Here is a 17481-nt window from a genome sequence, read left to right as displayed (position 1 = left end):
GAAGTTTTCAATAGAGTTTTTGTTTTTGAGTACCACCCTCACCCCCTAGAATCGAGACGCTCTCTATTCACATATTCAAATTTCACTTCATATCTTGACTCTTTAATTAATAAATAAACCAAAGCCAGTAGAAAGTCTACACAGCCTGCAACCCATTTACATGTTTATGATAACCTGGTATGGCTGTCTAAAAACGCATTGAAAACAAAGATCTGAGAAGACTCCATAATTCGCGACTCTCATGGGAACACCAAAAGGTAGGCTCAAAGAAATTCGAACAAAAAAAATAAAATTGGCTCAAGGGTCATAAGTGCCTTTTGGTGCAAGCTGAGAACGAATCAATGTTGAATGCCCTGAAAGACCGATCCTCGTACCAGTTCTGGCGATTAATAAATGCAAACGAGTTGCCTCAGGCAGCTATACAATTAAACCCCATCTCTGAAGAGGTTTGGGCATGGCACTTTGGCTCCCGGTATGCCACTAGAGCATCCCCCTTTGCACTGAGAGACTCTATCCGAAATGCTCCCTGGAATTGTAAATTCTCAATCCCTGAGATTATCGCACAAATCTGAAAGTCGAGTTCGTCCCGTGCAGCGGGGCCCAATGGCTTGGCAAATATTGTATTGAAGGCCAACCCGGGAATATGGGCCAAGTAACTCTGCCTGTTATTTTTCAGACATTGTTAACACCAAGCATATCCCCAGGACATGGAATCTATCATATATAGTTCCGATTTATAAAAAAGGAGAGAGCCCTTCCGTTAAACTAGCGTCCCATTGCATTGCTCGATGCTGAGTCAAACATTTTTGTGGGTCTGAAATTGCACCAACTGGTATATGGTCAACCTCAAACTCCATATTATCAAATCTGTAATTTGGCTCCAGAAAAGGTGTTGGGACTGAGGTGGGTGGACTTATATTAACTTTACTTCAAGAATTGGCCTGGAAAAAAAATGCCACTCCGATATATATTGCGGCAATGGATCTGTCACTTGCGTTCGATCTTGTAGATAGATCAATATTATGGTCAAAATGACTATCTTTGGGATTGCCTGTGGACATTTTTTCTATCTTAATCCATTTACATGAAGGCTCCAAGGTGCAAATTCGTCTAAATAGTGAAGGCCTTCTTTCCTTTCCGATAAAAACTTTAAATGGCTTGCGGCTGGGATCCTTTTTTGCACCAGCATTGTACAACTTTTATATGTGTAATGTGGAAAGATATCTTCAGAAAGCATCCTTTAGCTCCCCAAAGATTGAGGGGATGAGAGGATGCTGGTGCGTTTATGCAGACGACTTCCTATTAGTGGAAAAAACACCTTTGGGTCTTCAATATCTGATCACGGCTTTCTCTAATTATATCAACTCTAATGGTCTAGTAATAAATGTCCACAAATCTGTCATCATGCGATTTAGCACCCGCAAAAAGCCCACTCCATATAGTTGGTTTCTAAATGAAGTAAAGCTGGAAGTAAGAACTTCTATGATATATCTGGGATTTCCTTTGTTAGAGAGCCCAAATAAACGGCAAGTGCGAAATCTTCTTTTACAAAAGTCTACACTATTGATCGCCCAAATGAGGGTTGTAGAGCACACATTTTGTGCATATTCCTGGCTGCCCTTTCTTCGCTTCTATAGACAAAATACCAAAACTATGTTATGGCCTAGAAATATCCGTTATCACTGGCAATTTAGATCTTGTCAAAATGGAGCCCAGAATCTGAAGAGAGCTAATGACCTGCCTACCAAAATGCATACCGCTATCTGCTCTAATATATGAATTGGGTTTGCAATCCATCTTAAGCGTAGTAGAATGCAGATCCCTCTCCATTATATAGGAAGTTAAGAATGAATGAGGGTAATAATATATGTCACGATCTAGGATCTCTATTGAAGCAAGGCTCACTAGAGTCTACCTTTTTTCTAAAGCTATCAGGGCTGTCTCAATCTATTCTGGAAAAGGCTATCTGAAATAAGGAAACTCTTGTGACCAATCCACTTCGAGTTAAATGGTTATTGCAATATGTGGACTGGGCAGATACTATGCAGGACATCTCTAAATCAACTCTCTATCACCATCTGGTTTCCCATTATAGATGTTTGCGTATCCCAGAGACATACTTGGCACGCTTCCCTAGTAAGAAGATGTGAAACTCGTATATCAGATTCTGATTTAATGTGCTTCTAACTGGCGAGATTTTGGAGATTCGGTGCTTCTTTCCAAGAGGCTCGATCCCCTGCAGACATTGGGCCTCATTATAGGTTTGCCGGTCCGGTAGCAACGTTACCAGTAAGTTTGCCGGTACCGTTGTTACTAGACCAGCAAACTACGAATTCTTCTCGGGGTGCCTTCCCACCCGCCAGGCCAGTCCTGGCGGGTGGGAAGGCACCCGCGAGCAGAGCATGTCGGATACACCGGCACCATTCGGAATGGTGCCGCTGCATCCAACCTCCTCAATCCCATTGAGCCCTAAGAGGCTCAATAGGATTGGGGAGCATTTTTTTCTGGCCTCCGTGAATGAGCAATTACCGGGTGTGGCGAGGCCGTAATGACCCGGTAATTGCCCATTCGCGGGTGCTGGAAAAAATCGCAAGTTTGGCGGCAGCCTGCCGGTTTTACTGGCAAGTCTACCGCCAAACTTGTAATGAGGCCCATTGTAATAATGTAGCTGTTACGGAAACCTTAAGGCCTTTGTTATAGGAATGCCCTATACTAACATCAAATCTAATTTCCAATTTTGGAAAATGTGTTTATAACCTTGAGAGAATTGATTTGGACTCACTGTGGGAGAATATGAGATTCTGATTTAATGTGCTTCTAACTGGCGAGATTTTGGAGATTCTGTGCTTCTTACCAAGAGGCTCGATCCCCTGCAGACATTGGGCCTCATTATAGGTTTGCCGGTCCGGTAACAACGTTACTGGTAAGATTGCTGGTACCATTGTTACCGGACTGGCAAACTAAGAATTCTGCTCAGGGGTTCTTTCCCTCCCGCCAGGCCAGTCCTGGCAGGCGGGAAGGCACCCGCGAGCAGAGCATTTCAGATGCACCAGCACCATTCCGAATGGTGCCGGTGCATTGGACCTCCCCATTCCCATTGAGCCCTAAGGGGCTCAAATGGGAATGGGGTGCATTTTTTTCTAGCCTCCGTGAATGGGCAATTACCCAATGGGAAGTGTTCAAGATATGCTCCCCAGCCATTTTTTCAGATATTCATTGAGGGTTGGCTGGTGAGAGGGTGAGCCTGCTCCAACAACAGCCATGCTAGGTTTGCTTTTTTTGGTTTCACTCACAACCAGTGGTAAGTCTCTGGCTTTGCCTTTGGACATTGTAGTGCTGGCACTAACCAAATTACCTAGCAGCGTAGGCAGCAATGTAGGAAAAATCAAGCCGCTAAGAAAGTTCAAGTGCAAGTACAGAAATACCCCAAAGAACTTGTTTATTAAAAATACATCATGACTACATCATATACACATGATAAATATTAAACAAGACAATTAAAACAATATCACAAATAAAAACAGATTAAACACAAATGAGTTGATGAGTTGATGCTTGGTGCTGATGTGAACAAATTGCAAAGTTTATTCATCCAAGAATTAAATAAGAAGTTAGTAAATCAATTAATCAATTAGACAAGGGGGCTACACCCTGGCCCCAATTAACACAGATCTAACATGATTTTAAATGGCCCATTGGCACAGTGAGCCCAGAGTGACACAGAATAGGCAGAGTTTCCAACAATCTTAGTCTGCCCAAAAATAAGTGGGGGCTCCCCCAGTGCACCAGGCAATAGTTTCAATGGGTGCAATCTCCACTGTCCCACCACCTAGCTGCCGAAGGGGAAAGAACACTCACAGCCCTCAAGCTGTCAGCGCACACAAGTAAACTTGAAGACAGACTCCCAGGTATCCATCTGTCGTATCAAAATTAGAGCACACTAGAGTAGCGCAACTCAAAATAGCAGCCCAGTCATGAGCACCAACGTCGCTGTCAATAGGAAGTCTAAGGGGGTCATTACAAGGTTGGTGGTAAGGGTTAACAGCGCCGGTAAAGGTGCCGGTGCTGTTAACCCCTTACTGCCGCATTACGAGGTCCTTTAGCGGGTTCCGCTAAGGCCAGCTGGTTTTACCAGGCGCCCTTAGTGGGAGATGCTAAAGGACCAGCATGCTAACAACAGGCCCGTTATCAACAGGCCCGTTGTTATCATGTTCTCCATTCCCATTGAGCCCTATGGAGGCTCGAATGGGAATGGGGATGGGTTCCCTGAATGGGGAAATACCAGGTCCTCCAGGGTTGGAATGGCCCGGTAATTCCCCATTCAGGGAACCCGGACCCGGCATGCGGTTAGGGGCTAATAGCACCATGGCTACCTCCAGCCTCGTAATGAACCCCTAAATCCAGAGAAGCAGGGCACGCCTGTCAGTTTGAGGAGCTGCCTTAGTCCGTCTCTCCTCCCCCGCCGTTCAGGACAAGAAACATTGCTGATTAAAAACTGGCTGGAAGCAGCAAATGACAAGCAGCAAAGTCAGCGCTAACTTACAGGTTTGCCAGATTCCAGGTTCCACATTCCACATCCACACTGACCGTATACCCTGGGTTATAAACTAGGTCAACTTTGAGGGCTATACCCCACCTCCCCTCACGCCTCATGCGCAGACTGTAGGGGGACTCTGCCTGGACTCTGCCACCCTCCGCTCTTGGGCCAAGGTGTTGTTCAGAAAGCCATGCCTCCACCAAAAGCACAGCAGACAGCCTGCAAGCTGCAGACTATAAAGGGATTCTGCCTGGACTCAGCCATGCTCTGCTCTTGGGCCAAGGTTTTGTTCAGATAGCCCCACCCCCACCAAAAACACCACTGACAGACTGCAACCTAGAGACTGGTAATGGCATTAGACATAGCATCATTAACAAGTTAGTTCATAAAAACTTTGAGTATCTTAATAACAATTTAAGCTGTGGACCTGGCCATGATCAATCTGTGACAGGTTTTGCACATCACCACAAAGTTTGAAATATTGTGCACAGGCAGGATGGACCGAGGTTGGGTGTTGATTGTTGTAAAATAACTAGTGATCAATACCGATGTACAGATCTTGCTCCATGCGCTTTGACATTAGGTTTCACATGAGCCTTCCTATGCGATTTGTCCACTTCATCCCAATGTATGCGGACAATATGTTGAAGTAACGTTGATGTTCCCAAACCTTGCAACGGCTTGTGTGAAGGTGCCCTCCGCAAAACCTTACCCACGAAATTGCTCATGACTTACTCAATCTCCTTCATGCTGTGTTGGTCCTTAACCCGGAAACATTACCAACTGTTATGTAATTCTTTTTGTGCACATTGCGCCTTCAGTGGAGGTAAAGTCAAAGCCACCTACACCATCTGATCATCACTGCTGGTCGTACTAATTTTAAAATGCAAGACCGGGAGAAAAATGAAAAGTGTAAAAATGCACGACACAAAAAGGATTCTGCCACTTAGGGGGTAATTCATGGAATTAAGCGCAGAAGTGGCGCCCGCGGCTGGCGCACAGACGGAGCGTGTGCCAGTCTGTGCCAGCCGTGTGTGCTAAAACCCATTTTTGACGCACAGCGTATTCATGGATACTAACATCCATAGTCAACCATGGTGCAGAGTGGCGCAGCAACCCTGCAGCAGTGCCAGTTACCCTGCAGCCCCGCCCCGTGCGCCAATAATATTGCACAAATCCAGTACATGGAACAAAGGCCAGTGGACCAGGATAGAGCCCCCCAACCATGAAAACGTGTGGAAAACTCCCCACGCACCCCTCTGAATACACGTACCCCGCTCGCGCCAGCGAAATCGTGTGGAAAACACCCCGCACACCCCTCAGAATACGCGTACCCCGCTCGCGCTAGCGAAAACACGTGGAAAACTCCCTGCGCACCCCTCTGAATACGTGTACCTCGCTCGTGCCAGCAAAATTGCGTGGAAAACTCCATGCGCACCCCTCGGAATACGCGTACCCCCCTAGCGCCAGCAAAAACATGTGAAAAAATCCCTGTGCACCCCTCAGAATATGCGTACCCCACTTGCGCCAGTGAAATCACATGGAAATCTCCCCGCGCACCCCTCGGAATGCACGTACCCCGCTCGCGCCAGCGAAATCGCATGTAAAACACCCATGCACCCCTCAGAATAAGCGTACCCCTCTCACGCCAGCAAAATTGCGTGTAAAACACCCTGCACACCCCTCAGAATATGCGTACCCCGCTCGCGCCAGCAAAATCGCATGGAAAAAGTCCCCCCTGTGGTGTGGGCTGCCTGCGGAGTATGCCCAGGGGTGAAGGGCTGCCTGAGGGCCATGCCCAGGGTGGATGGGCTGCCTGCGGGGCATGGTCAGGGTGGATGGGATGCCTGCTGGGCATGCCCAGGGGTGATGGGCTGCCTGCGGGGCATGCCTAGGGGTGAAGTGCTGCCTGAGAGGCATGGTCAGGGAGGATGGGCTGCCTGCAGGGCATGCCCAGGGGTGATGGGCTGCCTGTGGGGCATGCCCTGGGGTGATGGGCTGCCTGCAGGGCATGGTCAGGGTGGATGGGCTGCCTGCAGGGCATGCCCAGGGGTGAAGGGCTGCCTGCGGGCCATGGCGAGGGGGGAGGGCCACACTCGGGAGGGCCCACACTGCCCAATCTCGTGTAAAACACCCTGCGCACCCCTCAGAATACGTGTACCTCGTCGCGCCAGCGAAATCACGTGTAAAACACCCAGCGCACTACTCGGAATAGGCGTACCCCACTTGCACCAGCGAAATCGCATGTAAAACACCCCGCGCACCCCTCGGAATACGCGTAGCCGCACGTGCCAGCGAAATCACCTGTAAAACACCCCACGCACCCCTCGGAATATGCGTACCCGCTCGCGCCAGCGAAAACGCATGGAAAACTCCCCGCTCACCCCTCGGAATACACGTACCCGCTCGCGCCAGCGAAAACGTGTAGGAAAAAGTAAATAAAAAAAAAAAAACATTGATCCATGGGAAGTTGAAATAAAGAAAGTATGTACAAGTCTTGAACTATTTACAATGCAAGTCAAACTGGTGTAGTGCCTTCTGCCCAAATGGGTGTACTACAGAGGGTTCATCCTCTGTCCTGCTCACTGTCCCATTCTCATCGGCTGTAAAACACCCTGCACACCCCTCAGAATATGCGTACCCCGCTCGTGCCAGCAAAATCGCGTGGAAAAAGTCCCCCCTGTGGCGTGGGCTGCCTGCGGAGTATGCCCAGGGGTGAAGGGTTGCCTGAGGGCCATGCCCAGGGTGGATGGGCTGCCTGCGGGGCATGGTCAGGGTGGATGGGATGCCTGCTGGGCATGCCCAGGGGTGATGGGCTGCCGGCGGGGCATGCCTAGGGGTGAAGTGCTGCCTGCGGGGCATGGTCAGGGAGGATGGGCTGCCTGCAGGGCATGCCCAGGGGTGATGGGCTGCCTGCAGGGCATGGTCAGGGTGGATGGGCTGCCTGCAGGGCATGCCCAGGGGTGAAGGGCTGCCTGCGGGCCATGGGGAGGGCCACACTCGGGAGGGCCCACACTGCCCAATCTCGTGTAAAACACCCTGCGCACCCCTCGGAATACGCGTACCTCGCTCGCGCCAGCGAAATCACATGTAAAACACCCAGCGCACTCCTCGGAATACGCGTACCCCACTCGCGCCAGCGAAATCGCGTGTAAAACACCCTGCGCACCCCTCAGAATACACGTACCCCACATGCGCCAGTGAAATCACATGGAAATCTCCCTGCGCACCCCTCAGAATGCACGTACCCTGCTCGCACCAGCGAAATCGTGTGTAACACACCCATGCACCCCTCAGAATACGCGTACCCCGCTCGTGCCAGCAAAATCGCGTGGAAAAAGTCCCCCCTGTGGTGTGGGCTGCCTGCGGAGCATGCCCAGGGGTGAAGGGCTGCCTGCGGGGCATGCCCAGGGTGGATGGGCTGCCTGCTGGGCATGGTCAGGGTGGATGGGTTGCCTGCGGGGCATGCCCAGGGGTGATGGCTGCCTGCGGGGCATGCCTAGGGGTGAAGGGCTGCCTGCGGGGCATGGTCAGGATGGATGGGCTGTCTGCGGGGCATGCCCAGGGGTGATGGGCTGCCTGCAGGGCATGGTCAGGGTGGATGGGCTGCCTGCAGGGCATGCCCAGGGGTGAAGGGCTGCCTGCGGGCCATGGCGAGGGGGGAGGGCCACACTCGGGAGGGCCCACACTGCCCAATCTCGTGTAAAACACCCTGCGCACCCCTCAGAATACGTGTACCTCGTCGCGCCAGCGAAATCACGTGTAAAACACCCAGCGCACTACTCGGAATAGGCGTACCCCACTCGCACCATCGAAATCGCGTGTAAAAAACCCCGCGCACCCCTCGGAATACGCGTACCCGCACGTGCCAGCGAAATCACCTGTAAAACACCCCACGCACCCCTCGGAATATGCGTACCCGCACGCGCCAGCGAAAACGCATGGAAAACTCCCCGCTCACCCCTCAGAATACACATACCCGCTCGCGCCAGCGAAAACGTGTAGGAAAAAGTAAATAAAAAAAAAAAACATTGATCCATGGGAAGTTGAAATAACGAAAGTATGTACAAGTCTTGAACTATTTACAATGCAAGTCAAACTGGTGTAGTGCCTTCTGCCCAAATGGGTGTACTACAGAGGGTTCATCCTGTGTCCTGCTCACTGTCCCATTCTCATTGGCTGTGTTGTCAGTTTTCTCAGATGATGCAATTGACGCTGCTCAACACTATCTGCAATACACAGTTATCTGGTCAAACTTTCACTGCCATGCAATGCCTCCATGCATTTTCACTAAGGGGAGGTGGTTGTCTGTATCCAAGCAACCCATTGCATGTACACTGTCATGAATCGCCGATTACGTCCGTTCAGGACATCGTGGTCCCTGACCCATAAAGGACTGAATTCCTTGATCCTTCCAACATGGCCGTTGAATACGAAACGCAGCTTACCAGCCTTTACGCGCTATGTTGAACTTCCTACAAAACAGTCACGCCCCCGCGGCTCTGCGCGTCTCAACGCTACCGCTTAGTGTAGTCAGACGTGTGTTGCCGGAGTTTGCTCGGAGCCTCCTTCCGAGTCCCGTTTTCCCATTTCCTTGATTACACTCCCTTTTCAATTCCCTTTCCTTGAACTACCCTTTTCCGTGCTTTTCTTCCTGGACTTCTCCTGTGCTCGGGTCACGGCGTTCCGCGCCTCTGAGTTAGGATACTGTTTCCTTCCTGGTTCCCGGTCCAGGATATTTGAACGCTACTTGGCGTAGGACTTGCAATCCTCACGCTGGAATCTGAAGACCTGCACACGGGCCTGTACAAATCCCGGACTGTGCGAAATAACACATCCAAGAAGGTTGCAAGCAAAGAGAAACAGGTGAGAAGGGGAGAGACTTGTGACAGATTGAGATGCCTTAAACCCGACACAAATACAAAGATGGAAGCCGCGGTTCAAGACCTCATGCGAGGCATGCAGGAACTAACCACTGAAGTCCAGAACTTTAAAGCAGATAACGCTGCATTAAAGCAGCTAGTCTTATCTCGTGACTCTGCAGCCAAAGAAAGTGTCTTGTTGGGAGGAATAGTGGACAAATACGATGGCTCTTCAAAAGCCCTCCGTGCCTTACTTGATTCATGTTTGGTACATTTTACCTTCAAGCCATACTACTTTTCCACCCCAAGAGCAAAGGTGGGATTCATGATATCACATCTCACGGGCAATGCCCTGACCTGGGCAACCCCCCTATTCAATACGGGCGATGCACTCCTGGATGATTATGATAGGTTGAATTTCAACAAGGGTCCCAGGATATGCTTACGTATCCCAGGATATGCTTACGTATATGACCTGCTTTAAACAATTAGTAAAAGAGGCCGATTGGTCCCAAGAAGCCAGCTTCACCCTCTTTCGAAGAGGCCTAAATGAAGAGATAAAGGATGAGTTAGCCAGGGAAGCCCGCCAAAGCTCCTTCCAAGCTCTCATGGACCTCTCCCTACAAATCGATTTATCCGGATCCAGGAAAGAAAGGCAGAGAAAAGGAAGTCTAAGCCAACATCCCAAAAGGCTGCTACGGACCACCCATACAAACCAGAGCCCACTGCATCTCCAACTCCGGACCCAGAACCCATGCAACTAGGAGCCTTCCGAGGACCCATTACCCCACAAGAAAGGATGCGTCGGATTCATACCGGACTGTGCATGTACTGTGCCTCTGATAAACACCTTGTGAGAGAGTGCCCTATTGCTCCACCTCGGCATTCGGGAAACGCCAGCTCCCGATCCTAAGTGGGGCACAGTTTCGGAGAAAGATGTCTGCTCCTCACTAATTCCTTCATTGAACTCTCCAGGACAGAACAATCTTGTGATTCTACAGGCATTCCTGTCACCTTCTAAGAAAGAATCCTACCCCATCCTGGCTTTAGTGGACTGCTGAGCCATGGGCATATTCAAAGATCATAATTGGGTCATTAGTCATAACGTTCCCCACGAAACACGAGAGACAATGCAACCTGTTGAAGCCATTGATGGGAGACCCTTGTCTTCAGGACCCATAACCCACCAAACCAAAGAGATTCTTCTTTCAATAAACGACCACCAAGAGAGGATTAAATTTGACATCATAAGATCTGCCCACTATTCCAGGGTTCTAGGCATGCCCTGGCTGCAGAAACACAACCCCTACATCAATTGGGCAGCAGGCTCCTTGTTTCTTGGTTCAAAACATTGTATGTCCCATTGTTTGTCACCTACCACCTTACCAAGTTCCTTAGAAGACTCCCAAGAAACCCAGCAATTCGCAGTTACTGTCTCTAACATTATCCGGATCCCCCAGGCTTACCAGGCATACTCAGATGTATTCTCAACAGCTATTGTTCAGTCTCTACCACCCCACATACCTGAGGATTGTGCCATTGACTCTGAGCCTTCAGCAGTGATTCCCTTCAGAAGAATGTTCATTCTATGCGAACCTGAAAAAAGGGCCCTCGGGAGTATCTGGACACCAACTTGGCAAATGGAACTATTCGACCATCCAAGTCCCCAGCGGGAGCTTCCCTCTTCTTCATTCCTAAGAAGGCTTCCAAGGAGCTTAGACCATGTTTGGATTACCGTGGCCTTAAGCAATGCACCCTCAAGGACCGTTACCCATTGCATCTTATTTCGGACATCCTGGAAGCTGTGAGAGGTGCAGTAATCTTCACAAAACTAGATCTCAGGGGTGCCTACCATCTTATTCGTATAAAAGAAGGTGATGAATGGAAAACAGCCTTCAGAACACCCTTTGGCCATTTTGAATATTTGGTCATGTCCTTTGGATTTTCTAATGCCCCCGCAATTTTCCAACGTTTCATGGATCAGGTCTTTTCTGACATGTTGTTCCTCTTCGTCATTGTATACCTAGACGACATACTAATTTACTCCAAGGAACCTCGGGAACATGAAAAACAGGGTAAGGCAGTTTTACAATGTTTACGAGAACATAAGCTCCTGGCCAAACCTGAAAAATGCCTTTTCCATGTATCAAGGGTTCACTATCTTGGATTTGTTCTTACCCCAAAGGGGATTGGAATGGATTCTTCCAAGGTTGATTCCATCCTATCTCGGCCTGTTCCAACCACTGTCAAACAAATTCAATCCTTCCTGGGGCTCACTAACTTTTACAGGAAATTCATACCCGCATTTTCTGAGATTGTAAATCCCATTGTCACACTATTAAAGGAAGACACCCTGTTTCAGAAGTCCTCAGCTCAAGACTCAGCGTATCAATGATTGAAGTCGGAGTTCACACAAGCTCCCATCCTGGCTCAACCCGACACAGACCGTCCTTTCCTTGTTGAAACTGATGCATCCAACTACGCCATCGGAGCAGTTCTGAAACAGGAACTTGATGACAAGATAGAAAACCCCATTGCCTATCTCTCCCGCACCTTGACTCCCAGTGAAACTCATTATCCCGTCCTGGAGAAGGAGTTGCTAGCCATTCGACAAGCCTTCACTGACTGGCGTCATCTCCTTCTGGGAGCCAAACACCCGGTACAAGTCCTTACGGACCATCGGAATCTTCAAGTCCTACAATCCCTTTAGTGCAGAAACAGCCGTCAAGCCCGCTGGGCCTTCTTTTTTGCCCAATACCAATTTCAAATCCATCACTTTCCTGGAACACATAACATCATAGCCGATGCCTTATCCAGACATCCTGATTATGAACCCCTTGAGGACCGGACCTTTCCCAAGATGTTTCCCAACACAATATTCGTAGCTCAAGCAGTTACTCTCCTGGAGGATATTCGGGTCCAAACTCAGTCCCCCGAACTCAGGAAGGAGTTTAAAAGAGACAATCGGTGGAATCTCAAGTTAAAAGATGGATACCTATACAAGGATACTTGGCTAGCCATTCCCACTCCAGGGTTGAGACAAAAGATCACAAACCTATGCCATGATACCCTCCATTCAGGACACCGTGGAATCTCCAACACCCTCCGTCTTATACAAAGACAATTCTGGTGGCCAGGATGAAGGATGACATAAAAACCTATGTCCAGACCTGTGCAGTCTGTAATCAGAATAAACATGACAACAGAAAACCAGCAGGTCTCCTACACCAACCAGCAATACCAACAAAACCCTGGGAAATCATTGCCACGGATTTTATCGTGGAATTACCTTCTTCCAGAGGCTACACGACTATAATGGTTACCATTGATTTGTTCACACATATGGCTCATTGTACACCTCTTTACAAATTACCATCCTCATTTGAACTAGCTGGGATTTTTTTAGAACACATATTCCGGCTTCATGGACTATCTTCCAAAATCATTTCCGACAGAGGACCCCAGTACATATCCCAGTTTTGGAAACAACTATGTCGGATATTGAGGATCCAACGTGCCTTGTCCTCGGCTATCATCCACAGACCAATGGAGCTACTGAACAAGTAAACCAAACCCTGGAACAGTATCTTTGCTGCTTCGCCACCAAAGTCCAGGATGATTGATCACCCTTGATACCTGTGGCCGAAATTGCATACAACAATTCGGATCATTCAGCTATCAAGACCAGCCATTTCTTCTGTAGCCAAGGATTTCACCCTTCAGTCCTACCATCCCTTCTCCCACATCCTACCCCAGTTCCTGCGGTCGATTCATGGATTGAAACCCTGGTCACTATACACAAAGAAGCAAAGGAACACCTGGAAAAGGCCCGGAGAGATGTTAAACAATATGCAGACTCCAAAAGAAGGCCTGGTCCTTCCTATTCAGTAGGCAATAAGGTTTGGCTATCCTCAAAACTCCTTCCTCGTCACCTACGAACAAATAAATTGGCTCCCAGGTATTACGGACCTTTTTCTATAAAGGAAATTGTTAATCCAGTGGCCTTTCGACTCCGACTACCAGAGTCATGGAAAAGGATTCATCCAGTCTGCCACACTTCTCTGTTAAAACCATATGTGAAGCCCTCTCGAACTGCTCCAAGATCTACTCCAGTGATTGTCAATAACCAACTTGAATATGAGGTCTCTAGAATTTGTGACTCCAGGTACCGATGAGGTCAACTACAGTATTTGGTCGAGTGGAAAGGGTATCCTCCCAGTGAGCGCACTTGGGAACCCATCTCCAACATGAATGCCCCCCGGCTGATGCGAAGATAGCATCCTATCCACCCAGGCAAACCCGGAGGTGCCAGGCTTCAGAGGAGGCATGCTGTCATGAACCGCCGATTACGTCTGTTCTGGACATCGTGGTCCCTGACCCATAGAGGACTGAATTCCGTGACTCTTCCAACATGGCTGTTGAATATGAAATGCAGCTTGCCAGACTTTACGTGCTACGTTCAACTTCTTACAAAACAGTCACGCCCCCACGGCTCTGCGCGTCTCAACGCTACCGCTTATTGTAGTCAGACGTGTGTTGCCGGAGTTCGGTCGGGGCCTCCTTCCGAGTCCTGTTTTCCCGTTTCCTTGATTACACTCCCTTTTCCATTCCCTTTCATTGAACTACCCTCTTCCGTGCTTTTCTTCCTGGACGTCTCCTGTGCTTGGGTCACGGCGTTCCATGCCTCCGAGTTAGGATACTGTTTCTGTTACTCACCACTCCGAATAGGTCAAAGATGCGGAGAACACGACCTTGGAGATGTTGGTAGTATAGAATTCCGAATTCAGCCTTCCATCCCAGCTCCCCTGAGTACAAGACTCTGGCTTCCTCAAAGAGGGGCTCTTTTCCACAATGTACCTCTCTGCTGTTTCAGTAGAACAGACAGAGACGTCAATTGAATAAAAGAGCGGGGAGAACACACACCGCCAATACCAATGCTGCAAAAGAATACAAGATATTAGACGGTGTTGATGTGTTGATGTTATAAACAAGTGATTAGAACAGTAAATGATTGAACAACTACCTATATGAATATTGGAGTGGAATTGCGTTTCCCCGGGATATCTACAAAGAATAACACGAATGAGTGGAATAAATCTAAATCAGTATCGTTTTCCCACTTTAGCTATAGTATTGATAACAACTGACCTGAGTAAAGAATATTGGAGTAAGAGGAGTCCAGGATAAGGAGTTTCAGAATTCTGGAGACAACGACAGGAGAAAATAACAAACAGGGAAGTTAGTATAGGTAAGTAACCCCGGACGGCACGAGGGACGCACTAGGGTCGAGTTGGTGCAGATCAGGAAAGCGTTCATATGCACTGAAGAAATAATCTCACAGGAAAGTCACTCAATGTCCCAGAATCCAACAGAAAACAATGTCCAAGGAAGACAATAGATATGTACCTGAGTACACGATTATGGTTGAGTAGTTGTTGAGATGATCCGGATGAAAAAACAGCCAAAATTGATGTGCAGAGCGGCAACCAGAAAAGAACCGCAAGACACTGAAGAGAGCCGTATCCAGAAGCGTTCCGAGTCCAACAACCAGACGATCACAAGAAGAACAAGGGCGGAGACGAAGCAATCCAATTTCAGGCAGAAGGTCAAAACCAGGAGTTCAGATAAGGATTCGTGTAGGGATACACGAAGAAGAAACGGATGAAACCGCGTGTAGCTGGTAACGCTAATTAGCAGCAACGAGCCCCTTGGAAGACGGTGGTTTTATAGTCGTCGTAAGAGGGGCGTGGCTTGCTGTACGTCTTCCACGTACAAGGCGTGTCAGGTGACCTGGAGTACGTCGATGTTTGTACAGACGCCATGGTAGCTTGTACCTGGACCATAGAGGAGCCTGTAACGAAGATGAATTCTGCAATGATGCCGACGGGGAAGTCCGAAGTGTAACAGCATCCTCCCCCAAAGACACCGGCAACCACCTGGCGGAATGGAAGCTCCTGAGAAGAACTGGACAATGCAAATTGGAGAGTGGCTCCCAAGTACGGTCCTCAGGCCCGTACCCCTTCCAATCCACGAGGTAGAATAACGTACCCCTAGACACCCTGCAGTCCAGGATACGCGAGACCTCATATTCCTCCTCACCATCCACCAAAATCGGCGAAGGACGAGTAGGCAGGCGGGTCCCAGGGATGAAAGGCTTGATCAAGGAGACGTGAAAGACTGGGTGTATGTGCCATGATCGCGGCAAAGAAAGCTTAACTGCCACAGGATTGATTACATCAGTAATGACATAGGGCCCCACAAATTTAGGCAGAAGTGAGCGTTTACCTGCAATTCGCAAATTGCGGGACGATAACCACACTTTCATGCCACTGCGATAGACTGGAGCAGGTGATCGATGCACATCGGCATACTTCTTGGCACGATCTTGAGCCCGGAGTAAATGGCAGCGTACATCCCGATGAATCTTATCGATATCTCTGATGCAATCCTTTGCTGCAGGATTAATGGCCGGTAATATCGGATCAAGTGGAAGTGCTCTAGGATGACCACCATAGAGGGTGAAAAAAGGAGAAACTCCAGTTGATGTATGCATAGAGTTGTTATATGCAAATTCTGCATAAGGCAAAGAAGTAAACCAAGACTGTTGGTACTGAAGGCATAAACAGCGTAGATACTGTTCGATGGTAGCATTAGTTCTCTAAGTTTGCCCATCCGTTTTGCGGATGGTAAGCTGAGGAATACTTGTCTTCAATACCCAAAGAAGCTGTAAGAGCCTTCCAGAATCGTGACGTAAATTGGGTGCCACGATCGGAAACAATGACCGAGGGTAACCCAAAGAAATGAAACACATTCGTCAAGAACAGTTTTGCCAATTCAGGAGCTGCGGGTAAACCAGAACAAGGTATGAACAATGCATATTTAGTGAAGTAATCAACGATTACCCAAATCGTGTTATAGCCCTGAACGTCAGGAAGTTCCACAATGAAATCCATAGACAGCATCTGCCAAGGTTTGTACGGCACAGGAAGAGGTTGTAACAATCCAACTGGTTTGGCTCTTTCAGTTTTACACTGAGTGCATATGGAACAAGTCAAAATGTAATCCTTTACATCACGAACCATAGAAGGCCACCAGGCCCAACGCCGTAAGGCTTCAAGAGTTTTTTGACTTCCTGGATGTGCAGCAATCAAGGAATCGTGAGACCACTGAAGAACTAAGTCTCTAGCTTGACCTGATGGTATATAGACGCGCCCTTGAATGAATGGCATACCCTGAATGATTTCCAGATTGAGGTCACTGATCTCTTTTGGATGTTTTGAAACCCATTCAAGGATAATTGAACACAAAGAGGGCTGAACCGAACAACCACAAACAACTTTGTTTGGTAGAAGAGGAAGAGCTTCGATCTGTTGAGACTGGCCATCCACATGTAAACGCGAGAGAGTATCAGCCGGAACTTGAGCTTTAGCAGGACGGTATGTAATAACAAATTGGTATTGTGAAAAGAATAAATGCCACCGCGCCTGTCTAGCAGTAAGACATTTCATAGACTTGAAGGCTAAGAGACTGCGGTGATCAGAGTATACAGTTACAAGGTGTTTAGCCCCCAAAAGATGATGCCTCCATTCCAAGAATGCGTCTCTGATGGCTAAAAGTTTGCGTTCTGTGATGGAATAATTCTTTTTGTAAGCTGTCAATTTACGAGAAAAATAGGCAACTGGATGAATCTCTCCCGAATGCGGACAGGTTTGAGACAATACCGCCCCAATGGCATAACCTGAAGCATCAGCTTCCACAAAAAAAGGAAGCTCGGGATCAGGATGTTTGAGGACAGGAGCGGAAGTGAAGGCTGATTTTAATTGATCAAAGGCTCCCTGAGCTTCTGAAGACCATACAAATGGTACTTTGACACTTGTCAGAGAGGTAAGTGGTGCAGATATTTCAGAAAACCCATTGATGAAGCGTCTATAGAAGTTTGCAAATCCCAGGAATAATTGTAATCTTTTGACTGAATTAGGCACAGGCCATTCCAAAATCGCACTTATTTTGGATTGACTCATGCGCACACCATTGTTAGAAATTCCACTTCTGAGGCATTAAATATGCACTTTTCGGCTTTAA

The sequence above is a fragment of the Ambystoma mexicanum genome, chromosome 7q (assembly GCF_040938575.1).
Source record: "Ambystoma mexicanum isolate Mex_15411 chromosome 7q, UKY_AmexF1_1, whole genome shotgun sequence".
Classification (NCBI taxonomy): domain Eukaryota; kingdom Metazoa; phylum Chordata; class Amphibia; order Caudata; family Ambystomatidae; genus Ambystoma; species Ambystoma mexicanum.
This window is presented reverse-complemented; position numbering follows the sequence as displayed.